Source organism: Rhopalosiphum maidis, chromosome 4, assembly GCF_003676215.2.
Source record: "Rhopalosiphum maidis isolate BTI-1 chromosome 4, ASM367621v3, whole genome shotgun sequence".
Lineage (NCBI taxonomy): Eukaryota > Metazoa > Arthropoda > Insecta > Hemiptera > Aphididae > Rhopalosiphum > Rhopalosiphum maidis.
The window spans coordinates 46401768-46421710 of record NC_040880.1 but is presented as its reverse complement, the minus strand read 5'-3'; the positions used below and the strand labels follow the sequence as shown (position 1 = coordinate 46421710).

The 19943-nt window shown below is 25.5% G+C and overlaps 1 protein-coding gene across 3 annotated transcripts in view; it reads left to right on the top strand.

Moving 5' to 3' along the window:
• LOC113555556 overlaps nucleotides 1-19943 on the top strand; it is a 243451-nt gene that overhangs the window by 78016 nt on the left and 145492 nt on the right. The window lies entirely within an intron of this gene.

The following is a 19943-nucleotide window of genomic DNA, read 5'->3' as shown; positions in this document are numbered from 1 at the left end:
TCGACTACTATTGTGAATTTTAGTTCTTTTGATAAAATACCTGGAAAGCCACTTTGTTTAATAGTTTGAATTTTTTTGTTACTTAGAAATGGTTTCACAGTGTAAAGAACGATATAATACTGTTACGATGTTTATAAATTTATCTATGAATAATCTAACATTATAAAAATTGCAGTTGTATTTTCGTTATTTTATAAGTTAACAGTTAAAATAAAATATATTTGAGAAACATCGGCCTATATCACTAAGTATATTTTATGATATATTTATAATTGCTATTCAAGACATTTATTTTACTATCAGTAATACTGCAGGTTGGTTAAATTAAAATTTTACGATAACGTTGCATTTAAAAAATCCTTGTATGTATAAATTATAGAAATATTTGGCCCTACAATTCAAACTTACAACTACCTCTCAAAAAACTATAAAAATAGAATATTTTATAAATTTTACTAACCACAAAGTAATTAGTGAATTTTCGTAAATTTAAAGATTTTTTTTTTTAATGCCCCAGGGCTTTATTATTTAAACGACTAAAAGGTCTTTATAAATATTATGTTTAACAATTGTTTATATTTTACATACCAGAAACAAATGATATTATATACTTTATACGTTGATGGGGTAATTTATTCCAATGGAGCTCCTGTCTTAATTTTAAATTGTAAACTAAGTCGAATAGTTTTAGATGCTTAAGACGCCCTTAGAAGTATTTAATAATTGGATGGCCAATGGATTGACATGTTGATCCAGTCTCGTCTCGTGTTTTTTTTAGCAAACCTTTGGATTTCGCCTGCTATAGTAGTCAGCACCATTTCACGGAGAATCTCGTTATGTAATAGAATTGTTTATGTTTTCCCTTCAAAGTACTAAGTATTATTCAATTTTCTACCAGAAACTATTGCTTTATAAATAATATAGTAAAGCATTTTGATTGCCTTAAAAAGTACATTCATCGATCAACTAGTAATTTATAATATTCAGTAATTCAAGTTTAAATCTTATGAATAAATTATGAATCTTTCTTTCTGTGGAAAAACAGAGCTCGTTTTTCCATACATGATTTTGTGGGAAAGTTATATACATATTTACAGTAAGATTATCAATTCATACATTTTGAAATGTTATATTGTAGAAAAAAATTTGAATCCGACTATATTATTATGTTCAATATTTACACTAACTATTTTAATATGGCAAGTTCAGCATATGAAATCAAAATATAAACTTAAAATATAAAATCAATTATTCATATTGGTTTCATCAAAATCATAATAGTAAATATAATAATGACTAATGATAATTTAAAATGTTACATATTCGAAAAACACGAATATTTAAATGCTGAACATTTTACTGAAATCATTAAAAATAAACTGTTAAAAAAATCGTGTTACTACAAATAAACATTTGCTACTTTTTATACATCATAATAATTAAATTTCAATTTTTTTTTTTATCAAATGTAAATTCTAATAATTTTGTGAACAAATAAAAAATAAATGTCCTAATTCACCGTGGGAAAGATAAGTTGTGTGCTGATACAATTCTACCCTATATATTAGTAAAAAATATTTTTTTCTTGATAAAAATTAATTCAATACAATATACATTAATGAAAAATTATCTTTTTTTTTATTTATTATCATTATTAAAAAAAAATGAGGACAATTTACAATGTTGTATTTAAGATTGTACATGAATTATATTCTGTCATCAGCTGCCTCAAGTCAGATACGAGAACAATTTATAAAAATTGTGTACTGAGTACGTTCAAATTTCATAACATAATTCTATTTCATTTTATATAATTCGTTAAAAGCATTTACAATATATTTTGCAACAGCTTATATTTTCTAGTTGATTAATTCTTGTGTAAATGCATTATCATAATTTTTACTAATATATTGATCACTGATTTATTACCATTCTAAAATAATTATAATTTACCTCTATTGAGTGTATCTTGATTTATTAACAAGATGTGTATAGACACATAAGATTTTTTCTTATTTGTATTAGATGATTATAATTTTATCGAAAAATAATTTCCGCATATTATGTAAAATGTTAGTCATATTCAAAATTGTTTGTGATATATTCTGTGTATTATATTAGTTTAGAATATATTTGTTTTATGGCAAGAAGAAAATGTGTTTTATTTATTGAATTTTGTAATCAATATATTATTTTATAATCTTTTAGTTAATCATGACAACATTTTAATACACATCACTATAATCATGGAAAACGATCAATAAAAATGGTATTTTGAATTTTCAGATTATTTGGTTTTTACAATCTACTGTATTTATTTGATTATTTTAAGTATCAAAAAATTGATAACTATTGTTGTTGATATTAATCTAATAGATTATGAAGATTAAATAAATATAATATCATTTAGAAAATCTTTTTGTTTTAATGTTTGGTGTGTTTTAATAACATAGTATTTTGACGTGAAACAAAAACTTGTTCACACATACTCAATAATGTTATATATGTGTATTTTACACAATAACATGACAATCGATTTGTTTTGAATCAATTAAACTAAAATAAGATTTAATTACATTTATTTATTGTTTTCTAATATTTATTTGTAAAGTCAATATTTGATAACGCTGGTAATTCTAGTAGGTTTGTGATACAATTTTTAATTTTCTCATACTATTAATTTAATAATGATCATCGATGATAATATGATATTAATACTTATTATCTCAACTAAACATATTTATCTTTGTGTTTTTAATAATTTTAAATTTAAGACAATTCAACTATATTTATAGAAGTTTAAAATCTGTAATATTTTAAAATATTGTTAATTATCAAACGAATTTGAGTAATTAAACAATTGTTTACTAAACAATAATTTTATTAATCTTAAGAAAAAGCTTTTTATTTAATGATAAATTGCATCGGTAAACATATTTATAATCTTCGATCATAAAAGTACATTCATTAAAAGTTGTATGTACCTACTTAATCAATTTTTTTTTTTTAATTAGATTTATATTGTTCTAAAGATTATTAGCATTGCTAGAATTTCCATTTTTGTTTTTATTCAATAATAGTTCATTCAAGTATTATATTAAAATGTTTCTCTGTCGTCGTTGATGTTCATTTGTTTGAATTGTTTATTACAACCTTTTTAGATTTTTAAAAATTGTAGTTTATTTCTAAATAATAAAGCATTATTTTTTAAATACCTATGTAAAGAAGATTCACGTTTTTATTACCTATATATATATATAAATATCAAATATTAATCACATTATTTTATTAATTGTTGTCTGAAATAACTTTTCTAATACGATTCAAGTAGGCATATACTTATCATACCTTTTAAACTAAACATAATAATAATCCTTTACCCTATACTGCGAGGTATTTATTCAAATACTGCTAAAATGTTTATAAATAAATGGATATTTGCGTCAAAAGTTTGTAAAGGGTTTTAATTTTTACACTATTATCATCATATTAATTCATATTTTAATATATTATGTATTTCATAATTTATCTAATGATATCATGTACCAAACACTTATTCAATTTAAAGTATAATATGTTTTATAATATAAACTATTTTAATTTTAATATGTAGCATACTGTATCATGTCAATGCCATTAAACTTGCATTTACAACAGCTTGTCTTTTGACAAATATATTAACGCGACCATTTACATTTTCATTTTCTCGTTCGTATATTATTGTTATAATAACACTTACATGCAAATATATTATATTTTGAACACTAAACATTTTTGTTGTACATAATCGAAAGTTTATATTCGGACTATTTGGTTACCTAGTTTTTTGCGTATATACTCAATTGCAACTTTTATACAAGATAGAAAAAATATTCACAATATTTTTCCGAAAACGTTGTAGATTTTTAACAGAGTTCTGATCTTTTTTTGGTGGTAAAAGCGCTCCAAGGTCCTTACATGATATTATATTATAGATTTTATTGAATATTAGTAGTCGAATTTACTTTTGTTTCTTTCCATTTATAAAAAAATAGTTTAAAAAAATTATGATGGATTACGATTCACCATATTTTGCTGATTTCGGAAGATAGGTATTATTATTTGGAAAAATATAAAATACAATATGCAAATATAAACACATTTTTTGTAGTTTCCATCTTTTCTATAAACAGAAAAAAATACGTGTATTATTTTTTATATTTTATTATTATGTGTACTTAGTGTACATTATATTATGATGGGTTTCAACGTTTTTTTTTATCCATTATGCTTATTTAACATGGTATAAAACCGAGACCCACCGGCTATCGTATAAGAATAATATTCATTTAATGGAAAAAGTGAAATATTGAGCAATGATCAAACATCTTCGTGTGTTGACGTGTTATGTACTTGTGTTGTGTGCTCTTTTAATAGGTCGACACTTTGAAAGAGAATAAATTACTTCAATGAGCAGTACACACTGCATAGTGGCTGATTCAGGATGTAGATATACATGTGTGTTAAACTGTGTGAGAGAGTGATCCAGTAACTAAAAAATATCGAAATTTGTATAAATATTATTACAAAATAATATTAATGTACTAGAATATTTATTTTTATTTTGCATTAGTTTTTGAATATGAAAAACCCCAACTATATACCGAATAAAATGTACCAAATAATTGGCATGCTAATAACATAAGAGGTTTATATTGTTTATAATCAATTGAATATAGAAAACGATACGAATAAATGTAAAAAATTAAGTAGGCGAATTACCGAAAGAACATCGCGTGACCAAAATATCGTCAGTCTAAAATAAAGCAAAAATTTAATAATTATAATAGAATCTGTATAACTCGAATACATATATAACAAAATTGTTAATATACAATATGTAAAGTAATATTATAACGTAGTAGTATTAAATATATATTTCAAAATATATTATAACATTGTCACTTTAATATATATATATATATAGCACCTAGTATTAATCTTTATAATATACGTATAGTATCAAAAACAAATATAATAATAAAAATGTATAATACATTTTTAGTGTATAGGTTAGTAAATATTAAACGCAATACCTTGAAGATAATCTTTGAACTCTCGATTTTGATAATCTCCAACTACTTTTTTTTTACTTTTTCAGTCCAATCCTTTGCCTTGTTTATTTTTATTCACTGCCGTATTTATATTTTCTAGTTTCTACTATACTTTAGATTGAAATATATTGAGCAGAAAGTAAATGAGCAAATTCATTGTTAAAGCCTTCAAATATTTTATTTGTTTTATCCCAGTCACTTTGTATTGTCTCATATACATTCCTTACAGGTATAGGAAATAACAAAAGATATATTCGTCCTCGTTTTTTAATACGAATCCATGTTTTTGCAAAGTATGTTAGAAAAAGGAAAAAATCTGATTATCTTTAACAAAAAAATTTAATTTTAATATTTTTTTCATAACATCGCAAACATCTAATGGTGGCACAAAAGTCAGCAAAGCAAAATAACAAACTTTCGAAAAGAAGGTGATATTTTCTTTACATAACTTTTGAATTTCTGGAGTTGTTTGTATTTTTTTTTCCGAACGGCTTTCATTAGATGAAAATAATGACAACTCCATTGTCTTGCATTCGGAAAACACTTAAAATATGATTTTTTCAAATCCATTTCAAAATCTGTTACGATAGACTCCGATTTGAACTCTCCAACTCTTCAAGTTCATCCGTAAAAAAATTAAATAAAAATATCATAAACTTGTTGTTTTCTGTTCTGTAAGTTATTATACTGTAAACCATCAATAGAAATATGGATCCGTCACTTATTTTTCCGTAAATTATAAAAAAGTGATTAAAAATGGCGGGACAGATCTAAATGTTCCATTCGCATACCACTGTGAACATTTTTTTAAATATTTTAATTTTTCCTCGGCATAAATATTAAAACACTTATATTTTAACGTTCAGAGTTACAGTATAAATTTTTTTTCTGTTAATTGAAAATTGAAATATATAATAAACTGTTAGTTCTTTGGTACAGCTAGGCCGTAGGATTGGAAATTCCTTCTTTTATCGCGGTCATGAAATTGTTCTCTTCGGGGAGTTAATTTTGATAATTAAAGGAATTACTTCACGAGGTAGTTCTTTTAAAGCTGAAGCTAAAATTAACGCTAAGGTACTAGGTAGTAGAAGCTGCTGCATTTTCTTTTATTTTTGAAATAAATTGGATTACAGCCAACCTGGATACATCTGGTAAATGAGTCTGATTATCAGAGTATCAAATAACGGTATTTAATTGTACATAAAACCTTCCATGATATTTTTTTATTAACATATAACTGCACTTCCAAATAATTTGGATCATGGAACTTCAATATTCTACGTTTTTTATGGTGACTAAAAAGTAGTATATTAATTAAGAAATAAATAAATAATAATATATAGTTATATAACTTAAAAATTAGTTAATTATATTATATATTCGTACTTATATATAATTTTGTTAATAAATTAATATAATTATTATTTATGCCATGAATTAATTTTTTTTATTAAGTGTTGTGTATTTTATTTAGTTTGGGATCCACTTTTACACATAGTTTAGATACATATTATAGTATTTTAGGAGTACACCACGATAATATACATTTCAATAATTATAAAAATATATAATTAAAACAATACAGTATAATATAAAGTACTATTCATTTAAATAAAAGTTAACTTAAAACAAAAACGTAGAATAATAAAAAAAACACATGCCTACTTTAAATAATAATTTTTAGTAATAAACAGTAATATTATACATTTTACCTTGAAATCAATACCATCTTTTTCTTTTGTAAAATTGAAACCGTTGTGTATCGATAAACGTTTTTCTTTTGTAGTTTTTATAATATTTAAAGTCATTAAAAATAAAAATAAAATAATGTTATAAAAGTAAAAATATAGAACAAAAACAGTAAAAGTGTACAATAAGTGTCAGTTAAAATGTGAAATACTACAAAGTATTGAAATTTACAAATATGAAATTAAAAATCAGAATACAAAATTGTATTGCTGATGTAGTACTGTGATCGTAAGACAATGTTATATAGGTAATAGGTGGATAAGATTAGATAATATAAAATTTGATAGGTATAGACGATATACGTACTACCTAAGCGTAATTTTTCTCGTACGATTATTTACCGGTTATATTATTATTTCTTTACTATTTTGGTTTTTGTCATGTTTTACCGGTGATATTTTATTGGCATACCCGAGCAGGCTCTGCAATTATAAATTATTTATTAGTTTAATATAATATCATAATTACTAGATGATCATTATCAGTAAATTAACTATTATTATAACATGTAATACATTAAAAATCAGATTTTAACTTTTAACTTTTCAAAATTCTATAATAAATTTAGGTATTATAAAAATATTATAGGATTTTTAATTAATATGACAATAAAAAACTACTAATTATAGTATATTTTATTTAAAATACATTTTTAAGAATTATTAAAAATGCTTCGTGGTTAACACGTAAAACAGATATACATAAAGACTTCCAAATCAATAAAATTTAAGACCACATAATATTCGCCCTTTCAAAAAATTGTCATAGTTCAAAATTTGATTCAACTACACTACAACCTTCATATTCATCAGTCACTCTGGAAACGTTAATATACGACCTCATTAGTTAAATTCTTCCAATATGTCCTTAATACGACTATTAATTTTTCGAGTATTTTTTTATTTTTTGTTCTATAATTTTATACAATATTATTGGTTAAATATTCATGTAAATCTTTTGTGTATCACCTGTTGTTATATTTATATTTATCATCATCTTTTTAAAATAACCACAAACTTATTATTACGAGTATATATTATCAATAGATATTAGATATACATAACCATAGGCTAGGAATGTCTTATTTTACAATTTAAAAACAATTTATATTTTAACATTACATTTTAAAACTTATATTATGATTATCATGTGTTTATATTATTATAGATAGCTAATAGATATGCCTAATTTATATAAATTGTGTATTAACTTGCCAAAAGAGTGAAAATGTTGTAGTTAAAACCTAACGTAATATTGCTGGTTTAAATAGTGATGAAGATGTGTCAACTATTTATTTTGCTTTCATTAGATAAAATGACGCATAATGGTTGAGTAACTTCAAATATGGCAAACGTAAAAGCAATAACTATGTGTTGATTATCACGGAATATTATTTTAAAATAAGTTCAACAAAAATTCAACATTTTCATTACTTGTAAATTATTATTTATGTATAGGTTTGATACCTATTTTGATAATAAGAGCATATTGAAAAGTAAAAGCAATCTATCAATGGTTATACTCTTAACAAAAATTCAATGATGAAAATATAATCACTATGCGTATCTTGAAAATGTGGAAAGTACAGTTGAAAAGATACATTTGGAAAATTAAATATAGGCACCTGCCGTGTATAAGGTGAAAGTTTCCCGAACAAAATGCATTATATCTTACCCAGATCATCAATTGTACGATAGTATTTAATCAAATTAATGGAAAAGTAACAAATAGTTAACCATAGAATATCAATATATATATATATATATATATATATTACTTAATTAGTTGTTCTTAATACTCACTTCATCTTCTCAAGCCTCTTTCCTCTATAAATGTAGATACAAATATGTAAGGAAAATTATAGTAAATATTTGCGAATTTATAATCCAAACAATTGGAATAAACAAATACATTTATGTAATATGGACAATATGGTTATTGGTTAATGTTTAAATATATGCCTTATGCCTATATATAAAAAAAAAAATTAATTAAATGTACTATCAATATTGATAATTTGGTACATGAGAACAATATTATTTATCAAATAATGACCATAGATGAATTTAATTAATTTCATTTTAATATTTAATGCGATTTTAAGATAAGAATAATAGAAAAATGAGTGTTTCTATAAAGTGATTGTGATTGATGGAAAAAACAAAATATGTTTTACTGTTATCTTTTTTAACAACAACCATATTCTTCCATCGCTCATTAATCTTTTACAATTTTGGTTTTTGTTTATTACTAAATATATAATATTCATAACTATTCTTGCGTGATTAATGATAGGACTTACTAAAATTAATTGGTTTATAGAGAAGCACTTATGTTATAAAGAATTTAAAGTTTATAGCAATAAATATTACAAATAAAGCACATTTTTAACTTCCTGAGGTATCTTATTTACTGTATGTAAATTGTATCTCTTTTATGTAAAATTTATAGACAATTGTATATTTAACAGTTGATAAACAACTCAATTTCATCAATAAAATTATCATAAACCATTTATTATTTTGGAGGTAGTTACAAAGTATAACCATGTACACGTTACCCATAGCATATTAAGACTATTTATTTAGATATACTTCGATAGGTTTATTTCGAATTTCTCTAGCACCGGTCTTTAACTAATACTTATTGACAGCGAAACATAATACTACATTTTAGGTTAACATATATTTTAATTTATAAATAACGTTTATATGGTTATAATAGCTCTTGCGTTCTGGTTATTGGCCCCTTATACATTCGTGTAGTTTGATATAATACCGTGGTTTTAGAATAAAGTTGCCACGATGTCAAGCTCCGTTTAATCGAATGTGACAGCTGGTAGACGGTGTCGGTAAATTACTTTGATATAACCGACACAGCATTTTATCATTGCGAGGACATCACCCCCATGTGCTGTCAATTGGCCCTTAGGACGAGTGAAATGTTTCCGTTGTTTAATTAAATGGTTAAAATGAGTTATATCTTTTGATAATTGGAAATATTTCCATCGAAATAATCAATTTTTTCACCTTTTTCTTTCAATTGGTTATGGAAATGTAATCGTTTCAAGTTTTTAACGTATTTTATATGGTAAAATATCAATGAATATATTAATATGCATATAGACGTTCAGTACCTATTGAGGAACTTATATAAGTTATTTTAAGCAACAATTAACAAAGTTTTCAATGCTATAATAATATCTAATTTTCCCATGCATGAACATGTTTAGTGAGACCAATTATCTTCTTGAATAGTAAAAATGGTAATTATTTAGCATATAAATCAGCCATATTATATTATTATACAGTTATAGTTAAGTATTTCATAGAATTAACGTTATAAATTTATTTTACATTTCAAATTATTATAAGTACCTATCTAATTATAAGCAACATTATCAAATACAGAATAATTTATATGCATGAATATAGTAATTAAGATATACTCTATGGGTCTGATATATTATGTTAGCCTAACAACTCGTTCGACCTACAATATACATGATTTTACCAACAATACATTTTTCCAACACAGTGATTTATCGATTTTCCAACAAAATAATTAATTAATAACTTTTAATTGACCAACAGTATTGTTGAAATTTATATTTATTATAATAATAGGTACAAAAGGAAAAAAAATATCGTTTCAAGTTCAAATCTACCATTGTTGTTATATTGTTATGCATTATTTCAATTATAAATAGGAGTAAGCAGAATTAATACAGGTACCTATCCAAGTGCCTAACCAACTTCGATCAATAATATTTACAAGCCATCGTCCTTAGTATTAGGTATAATAGATATTAATGGACGTGTTTTACTCGACAAAAATGTGTGTTTGGAATTTAACAGATAATGTTACTTATAACTTAATGTAATGTTTAACATTTAAAATAAAGTAATTATTAGACCATAAATGTTACTTTTAAAATAGCTCCAAGATATTTTTACAATCGTAAACTATTTTAATAAGTAAGGTAAGGTCAGGAAAAAAATAAAAAGTAAATATATTGCATTTCGTATACGCTTTAAAAATAAATAAATGCATTAGACAAATTTTATGTTTGACTTTTAAAAATATATATGATATTGCAACTAAAAATAGATTAGATTTAAGTACTCAATTTATTTTATATGTTTTTGGGAAAGCTGCTAAACATATTTTAAGACGCGAATATCCAAATAATACACATAATACACAAGTTATCCTTTTTTACTTAGAAAATAATATATGAAATATAATTCAAGCCCCCTCTTTTTAGTAAAATACATTTTGAAACCTGTGACATATTATTGAACTTACATTTATCATCTTTCAAAAATATCAGATATATTTTAACAAACTAAAACCAATTATTTCTGATACAACTACAAAAATAATGCAGTGGTTTGAGTATAATAATTATGTCTATTGCGTAGAATAATAAGAATAATGAGGTGTGGTAATGAAACATCGTGACCAATAACGTGTGTCTGCGTACCATCGCTAAAGACCTTTGCTTTGTAAGTAGTAATGAACAAACTTCTCCACGACGACATATAAATCAATACCATCCAAAAAAGGCTATCATAATTTATAAGGGGTTTCACAGCAAACTTCAAACAAACATCAACTGCCTGATCTCGCAGCTAGCTTCGAAGACACTCACAGACAATCCGATAAAACGACTCAAACACAACTGGTGTAGAGGCCCACTTAGCTTATAAAACAGATCGTATGATACTTAATAATGTAAAGTTTACATTGTAAACTAATGTAATCAATGTAAAAAGTGATCAGCGAGTCTTCTTTCAAGCCATTCAAAATTATTTATACTTTGATCAAATGTACTAATTAATAATTATCATCGTATAGATTGTAAATATTTAATAAACAATTTTTTATAAATAAGACAATATAAAATATGAAATGTATGTGACTATTTATTATTTTATATTTTTTATTATATTTAATAGTTTATCGGTTTATTTAACCGATAAACATAACCGATATTTGTTTTGCCGAGAAAATGCAGCTAAAGACATATTTCTTGTCGAAAAATTGCGATGTCGGATAAATTATATCGATGGTGAAGACAACTTATTTTGAAACATTAATATTGTTTCTTAAAACGTCTTCTTCGAAGATTTCTTCGTGAAAAGCTATCTCAAAGACATTTTAACACAATTTTCAACTTCGTTTTGGTGACTCGTTCGATAAAACAACGTTCAACTGCCTTTGATAGATAAGACATCACACTCGAATATCGGTATTTGTATCCCGTTATTGCCGCGTGCATCACTGCAGTTTCGGTGCACGGCACACCCGCCGAGAAAATCGTTTCGAATCAATCGATACATTTTTTTCTGTATAGATACCACCTAATATACATATTTTGATAACAGTTTATTCCACGTTTGGTCGATAGAATGCTACACGTAGTAATACACACACACACATACGTATAAATATAGGCATATCACACAATATTATGCTATTATATTGATTATGTAATAAATAGTCCACGAGAGATAATCATTCGGTCGTCAACGAAATCAAACGTTGGAATGCTTTTTTCGCACGACCGACGGGGGTCTATCGGCATCACTCTATATATTGCTATTATTATTATAAATAGCGGAACGGGCAAACAGCGTAGTATAATCGGTTTAGACACACGGCCGTGGCAAAACGTCACACGATCTGCTATACGGAGTGAGATCGGACGAGCGTGCCGCGCGGCAGTGATGTGTGTGTGTGTGTTCAGCTGGTCGGATTCCCCGCAGTACACAGCATAGCACTTATCGGCAACGAGCGCCGGCTGAATAGAGAACCGAAAGCTTAACGACATCGGCCGTCGTTATGAAGTCGCCGGTAACACCTCTCGCCCGCCAATCGCAACAGCTGCATAAGTATAATATACTTATATATAATATGTACATGAATAGAATATATTATACGATTGTAGCCGTAAAAGAAGAAAATTGAACATTATTATTGTTAAGGTTACTGTATTCAGTAGACGTATTATTATAATAACAATAGATTTGCATAAAAAATTATACCGAGTTACGAAAGCTCGTAACCGGACCAAACATTAAGGACGGATTTCTTTCGCCAACGCTTCTTAAACGACGCTAATTACCTGGTATATTTTTTCACACGTTTCGTTTTTCTATATTATTTAACGTATCCTTATAGTTCGGATAGATTTTTTTTTTTTAGTTCCGGGGACTTGTTCGTTTTCCCCGCGGAGACTATAGTATTATTCTTAGGCCGCGTAGTTGATATTTGCTCGAGTCCCTCATAATATCTTTTTGTTATCAAGCAAATGTTATCGACTTTATTAATAAAGTATGTTGCTATGATAATAAATAACGATGACAAAAAGTAGATATTATAATCACGAAATAATATTATGGTTAAAACAAAAAATACGTCGCGTTAATATTAATAAATTAATAATATTATTAATGACTTAATATGATCACTTCTTTGCATCTAATTCGTCGAGGAGTGTGTAGGCGTATTCAATAGGTAAAAAAGTGTTTTGCAATGTTGAGGTACCATAAAAAATTTTTACACACACGAGACACGACACACACATTATTATAAAAACAATGCATTCTAATCTAATTAATATTTAAAATTAAAAAAGAAAACCGTTTTTGTTCTTATTTTGATCAACATGTTAAACATATTATACATAATGTCGTATTTGATGTGTTGTACTGTAGTTAAAGACATATGTTTCATTTATTTATTATACTTGGCATTTGGTAAGGGCTATAAAGTATATTGTAAAATTGCTAGAGTCGGTATAAACTGCAACCGATTTTAAGTGCTGCGTTTAAAAGTTTTTTTTTTATATATCTTTGCTAACGTTAAATTTAATATATATTAATATTACATAAAAGATTTTGGTGGCAATTAAAACGCAAAATAAAATATTTATGTTCTTCTACATAATATCATATACACTCATCATTCTCATACAAAATATTCTATGGTTTTAGATATAATTATATAAAATATGACAAAATACGTATTTCTTTGTCTTATTCTTATTGGTCTACTGTTTTTTTTTTTAATTTAATAATTACGTACTATTTATTTGAGGCAAAGAAAAATTGAATATTTTAACATCAAAGATAATCATATTATTATTAGTGGTAGTTTTGACAAAACTTCACGTGGAGACGAAAAAAAAATCACGGAAACTTTTGTTTTAATTAAAAAGGATCACTCCCTTGCCCTCCCCTCAAAACTGATATACATATATATATTGATACATACTAATTATTATGTTATATATTTTTATTTTATTAAAGAATTTCAAAAGTGCAAACTAAAAACTGAATATGATAAAGATAAAAATAAAATACTAAGAGTTATTAAATAGTGCTCTGTGGTGTATCTTTATTGCCTATTTATTACGCCAGAATGCAATTCCCACACAATATTAAGCAAACAGATTAGAATGCCTGGGTATTTAAAACTGTAGAGACCTTATAAATTATAAAGGAATTAAAAATCTCAGATAGCTTAAAAAATTATACAAGCTACGCATTATAGGTAAGATAATAAGATATATTAAGGATTATACATGATATAACATTTGTCTAATTTTAAATTTTAATTTAAATTAACGTTTATCGAATGGAAATTGTTGTGGTAAAATCAGAGATTCAGTAATTACTAAATCATACTGGAACATTATAAACAATAAATTAAGTTTTTCTGTCAACAAATATTAAAGTAATATTGTCTAAATTTATAAATCTTTTCATTAAGATTAAAAAAAAAAGTACTAAAATTAATTTTTTGACATAATTTAAATTATTTTTTCCAAACTTCACAATGAACGGAATGATTTTTAAGCACAATAATATATTATACAATTTTTATTTCTTAATTATAACTTTGTAATGTACTATTCTGAACGAACCCATCGACACTCGTTATTCAAAATTATGAAATCTGCATAAAATGTCCCGAATAGAATTTGAATAAAATACCACGAGATTAAATGGTTAGATGATAATTTAAAAACAATCACAATCCTTTAAATTGAAAAATTACTTACTATTATTATTTTAATATTCAAGTGTATATTTGGTTGAATTTTTTGTATAACATTAAATAAAAAATATTAATGCTATTAAGGGACTATTTTTAATTCCAATTTTTATTTAATACTCTCAAGAAAAACATTTAAAATAAACGCAAGACAGTTTTTATAAATAATATAAAAAGTTTTGGTATTTTTAATTTTAAAAGAACAGAAAAATACCATCATCGTTTAATAATATAAATATCTTCTTTCTTATTTCTCTTTATTTTATCTTATTTTATTTTTGTAAATTTAAATATTTGTCACTCGTTGTGTGTCTATTTTCTTTATACTCACAACAGCGAATAACATGATAACTCAACTGTAATCATCAAGTATATTTGTATATTATAAAGTTTCATTTAAATTTTACAAGGAAAAACAAAAATAAACCTTTAAAATATTTTTATTAAAAAAGATTATTTTTATTGACAACTTATGATTGCTTAATGCTTAATACATAATATCTTTATTTATAATGTTATATAGTTAGTTTATGATTCAATAAAATAAATAATATATTTATACGTATATAAGTACCAAGTATTTTTTTTTTTTTTGTCTAACCATAATTTTATTTGTGTTATCATTATAATAATATTTAATATTATATCAATCATACAAATAAGGACATTTGATGAATATAATTATAACTAATATGTTAATCGCGTATGCACAATAATGCAAATTACAAATATACGAATATTAGGGCGAGTTCTCTTTAAGGTTTTAACACAAAAATATTTACCTATAATACTTTTAAAATATAATTACATGATTTAGTATTTTATATTAACCGGTGAAAATTATTCGTTTCATTTAATTATTTTGTCTGCTTGTATGATAGTAAATGTATAGTTAATGTATTATTTGAATTTGTAATAAATATAAACAACTTATCTATTCTTTTAAAAGTTATTCTAAACCAGTAATGTATATGTATTTTAGCACTACACCATGTTTAAAAAATAATCTACAAGCATCCCTTCAATCAATCTTTACAGTATACAAATTATTAACAATAACTATTTTTACCGATAAATTATATTATAATACCACAATTTACTTAATCAACCAGAAAACCCTTTCAAATTTGAAGTTCGAAGCATTTGTACTGCTCAATTAAAGTATGACTGACACAAACAACCCCACACCTCGTTGTCAAACCAACCAATCATCGCTTCGCACTAAATTTAAAAAAAACAACGAGTTTTATATTTATGTATCAAAATCGTGATACACTGAAATGGGTCAGTGGGTGTATTGTTCACATTGTCGAAGGCTGTATATGAAATATAGATGTTTTTGAGTGTTTAATCAAATGTTTAACTTTTGTTTCCATTGTTGTTTTTGTTCATTTTGTTATTTATGTTTCAATAACCGCTCAGTTAGTTAGTCAACTGCGATATATAAGTACAAGATTTATTAAAAATTGACTACCTACAACTGTATTTTGCACCGCCACTGTTGTATATTTGTTTACATGTACATGGTTTTAAATGACGTTTATTCCAATAAATTATGGCACATCCTCTAACTCTATACCCTTAATGTAATTCCAGTGGATAATGCAAAGGGTAATTCGTGCTATTGCTGATATCACAAACAAACATATAAATAAATAATACGCAGCTACGTATGATACGAATTACCGTCACTCGTTTTACGTTTGTACACACAAATTACAGTTACTTGATACGCTTTTATCGATGGTAGTGCGTCATACTATATATTGAGGTAATACGTGTATAAATATTGTTCGAATTTTCATTTTTTTAAACTTGTGCACATCACACGTGTGAGTTTACTTATGGTATTAACATCATTGAATATTATGACGTAAAAATATTGAAATATACTATAGGCAATGCACTAATGTTATTTGTTTAAAATATTTATAAAAACTGTACTGGTTTTTATCTGATGTGCTTTAAACGTCGAATACCGTATTATTTTTCCGTATATATACTTATATTTTACTTACTTACTCACTGCAGTGTTCTTGTCACACTTATATTATATACACTGCTATAATATACCTATTTGTATATTTAATACATGAAATATTGTAATTTGTAACAAGTAATTGTTATGAAATCCGATTTATGAAAAAATAATAAAATATATTAATAGAGATTACGTAAATTACGTCGGCTCATGTCAATTGCCAATCGACAAAACCTTATTGGATGTGTCGTGTTAATACCACTGTATGTTTAGATAGGTACCTAACCTCGTGGTAAATACTAAATAGAAATGAGATTATCGAGAATAAACATTCTATACGTAGTAGTTATAACTAATACATACTAAGTATCAACTCATCGTATTTAAGTCCTAGTCCTATATTGGTCGATACACTCCTATCTTTTCGTTGTAAATCTGGAGACTTAGCTGGTATACAGAGACATTGGAACAAATCGACTAAACTGAGAGTAGCGCGACCTAGTGCAGAATACATGCATCAATAATATTGTATTAATATTAAAATAGAATGCAAAAAAGGAACACAGGCGCATTTGAGCACAAATCTACTACGTGATACTTACAGTAAAATAAAAATATGGTATTGAAACTTTGACTAAATATACCATACTGTGTTTGGGGGGAAAATACATACAATATAGACTATATATTTATATATACTTAATAAAAACGGAAATTTCACTTTCCGCTCCGCTGATCCCGGTGTATTATTATAGGATATTTGGCCACGATACAAAAAGGACATCTCTGGTTATTACTATTATTATCGTGCTTCTTTTTACTCGACAAATCCGTATTCCGCATGATACGTAATCGTATAATATTATACAATAATATTGTCTACCTAACACGATTCGAGTCACTCTACTTATACGACCGTCGATTAATTATTGTTATTTCTAGATTACCAAAATTGTCCACAATAAATAAGCAGAATAATGTCCTGATTTGTAATGGTTATTACAAAAGAGCTCCCTCTATACGTTTCATTGAAAGCGTCGTCAATTTACACCACTATCCTGTTTGCCGCGTACGTTCAACGAAAGTTTTACATAGAAGACTATCGATAGCGCTGTTGCGCAGTACTGTGGGCGGTCTATTAAAATCGCATAAACTGCTAAAATCCTACAAATCGTATTCGACTAAAATTGTATTGCTTGAGAATACCATCAATTAAGATGTATAACGTTGCAATAGTCAATTTACGCTTTTTATTAATTAGCCATTGACTCATTATTATCATCTCTCATTTTGTTTAAACTACCAATAGTATGCTTTAGTAAAATTAAAACATAAATTATATTTAATTCTGTGACTTCAAGGTTTTCTGTCAAAATGTTTGTTCTATACGTGACATTTTTTATAAAAGATAAACAAATTACAAAGTCAAAACTGAGAATTTTTTCCAAGAGGCACATTGCAAGAATACCATAGATTTTAAGTCAGTCGTATCTTTTATAGACTGTAGTCACTACAGTGTAGTGCATCAATAATTTTTTTCATATTATGATATCCAATTAGCTTTAATTGATTCAGCCCTTGTAGTCTATCGAGTTTTTGAGAGGTTCACAAGTTTTAAAGCGTTTTCAACCTCAAATAATTTTGTATTAACTATTAAATCAAATATTATTTTGTTAATATCTGCTTATAATTATTTTATCTATTTTTTATTTTCAATATGTCTAAATATTTTTTATAATCGATTTATAATTTTATTATTAAATGTTTATGTGATATTTAAAAAAAATGATATTTCCATGTTCATATAATCATATTGAAATCATAATTGCCGACTTGCCAACACCAAATAATGTTCTACTGAATAGACCATTTTCATTACGGTTGTCTATAATACTATTTCCTATTGTATTGCAAACAATATTGAATCTTAATATTACTGTCCAAGTGCATTATAATATCTCTTTGTTTATTAGAAAATTATTGTTTATACTTCATCTTCATTGGCGCAGTGAAAGGATTACGGTAAATAACTCCCGAGAAATAAGAATATATACCCAAATACTTATGGTATTGTTGTTTAAAATGTTGCCGCATATAAAATATTTTAATCAGAAATTATTTAAATTAGAATCTTTTGAATATTATCAAACACATTGCTTAGTTTCATTTCTTGTGTGCACTTATGAACATTTTTTTTTTTTTTGCTCGATTACATTAATATAGTTGCCTATATTACAAAAACGGTAAACACTCGTCAGCCTCATTATAATATGCAAGAACATTTTTTTTAAAAATACCGAGATAATAATATAGGTTGTGGTAGAATTTCTATTAATACAAACTATTATCGTATTTCATTTTATTTACCTTGATATAGTGACATAGTGTTATAAATTTAAGTTAACTATACTAATTTATATTCGTCATATTTTATTTTACTTTCCTCTCGTATTTTAATTATCATAATAGGTACACAATTTTTGAAATAATCAGTAAAAATTGTTTGTTCGCTTTTATTTATGTATCTAAAAAAACTATAAATCTGATCAGACATATAAATCGACTGCTAATATTACAATTTATAGCTAAATAATATTGTATTATTATAATATATCATCGCTAGAAAATAGAGGCTAGTAGAACGATTATTTAAATGTCTGCTAAATCACTTAATAAATTATTACTCATTAAAAATTATTATCTAATAGAAATACTTTGTTACAAATTGATAGTAGGCGCTGTCTGTTTCAAAAATAAATTGTGCAGATATGAATCATTCAATTACATTATTCTTTTTTATTGAACAATGACTATGACTCGTAACTATAACAAACAATTTTAATTTAATTAGCGCATTTGCACCAGATTTTATTTATTAATAACAATTACTTAATATTTTACATACATTAAAAGCACTGTGGATATTAATAATTAATCTAATACCATTATGTTTGAATACAAATTCACGAATCTTCCACGAAATCAAACGTTATAATGGTTTATTGCATATAATATTAAGTTAGTGCATATACTAACCATCACTGGCATCACTATCG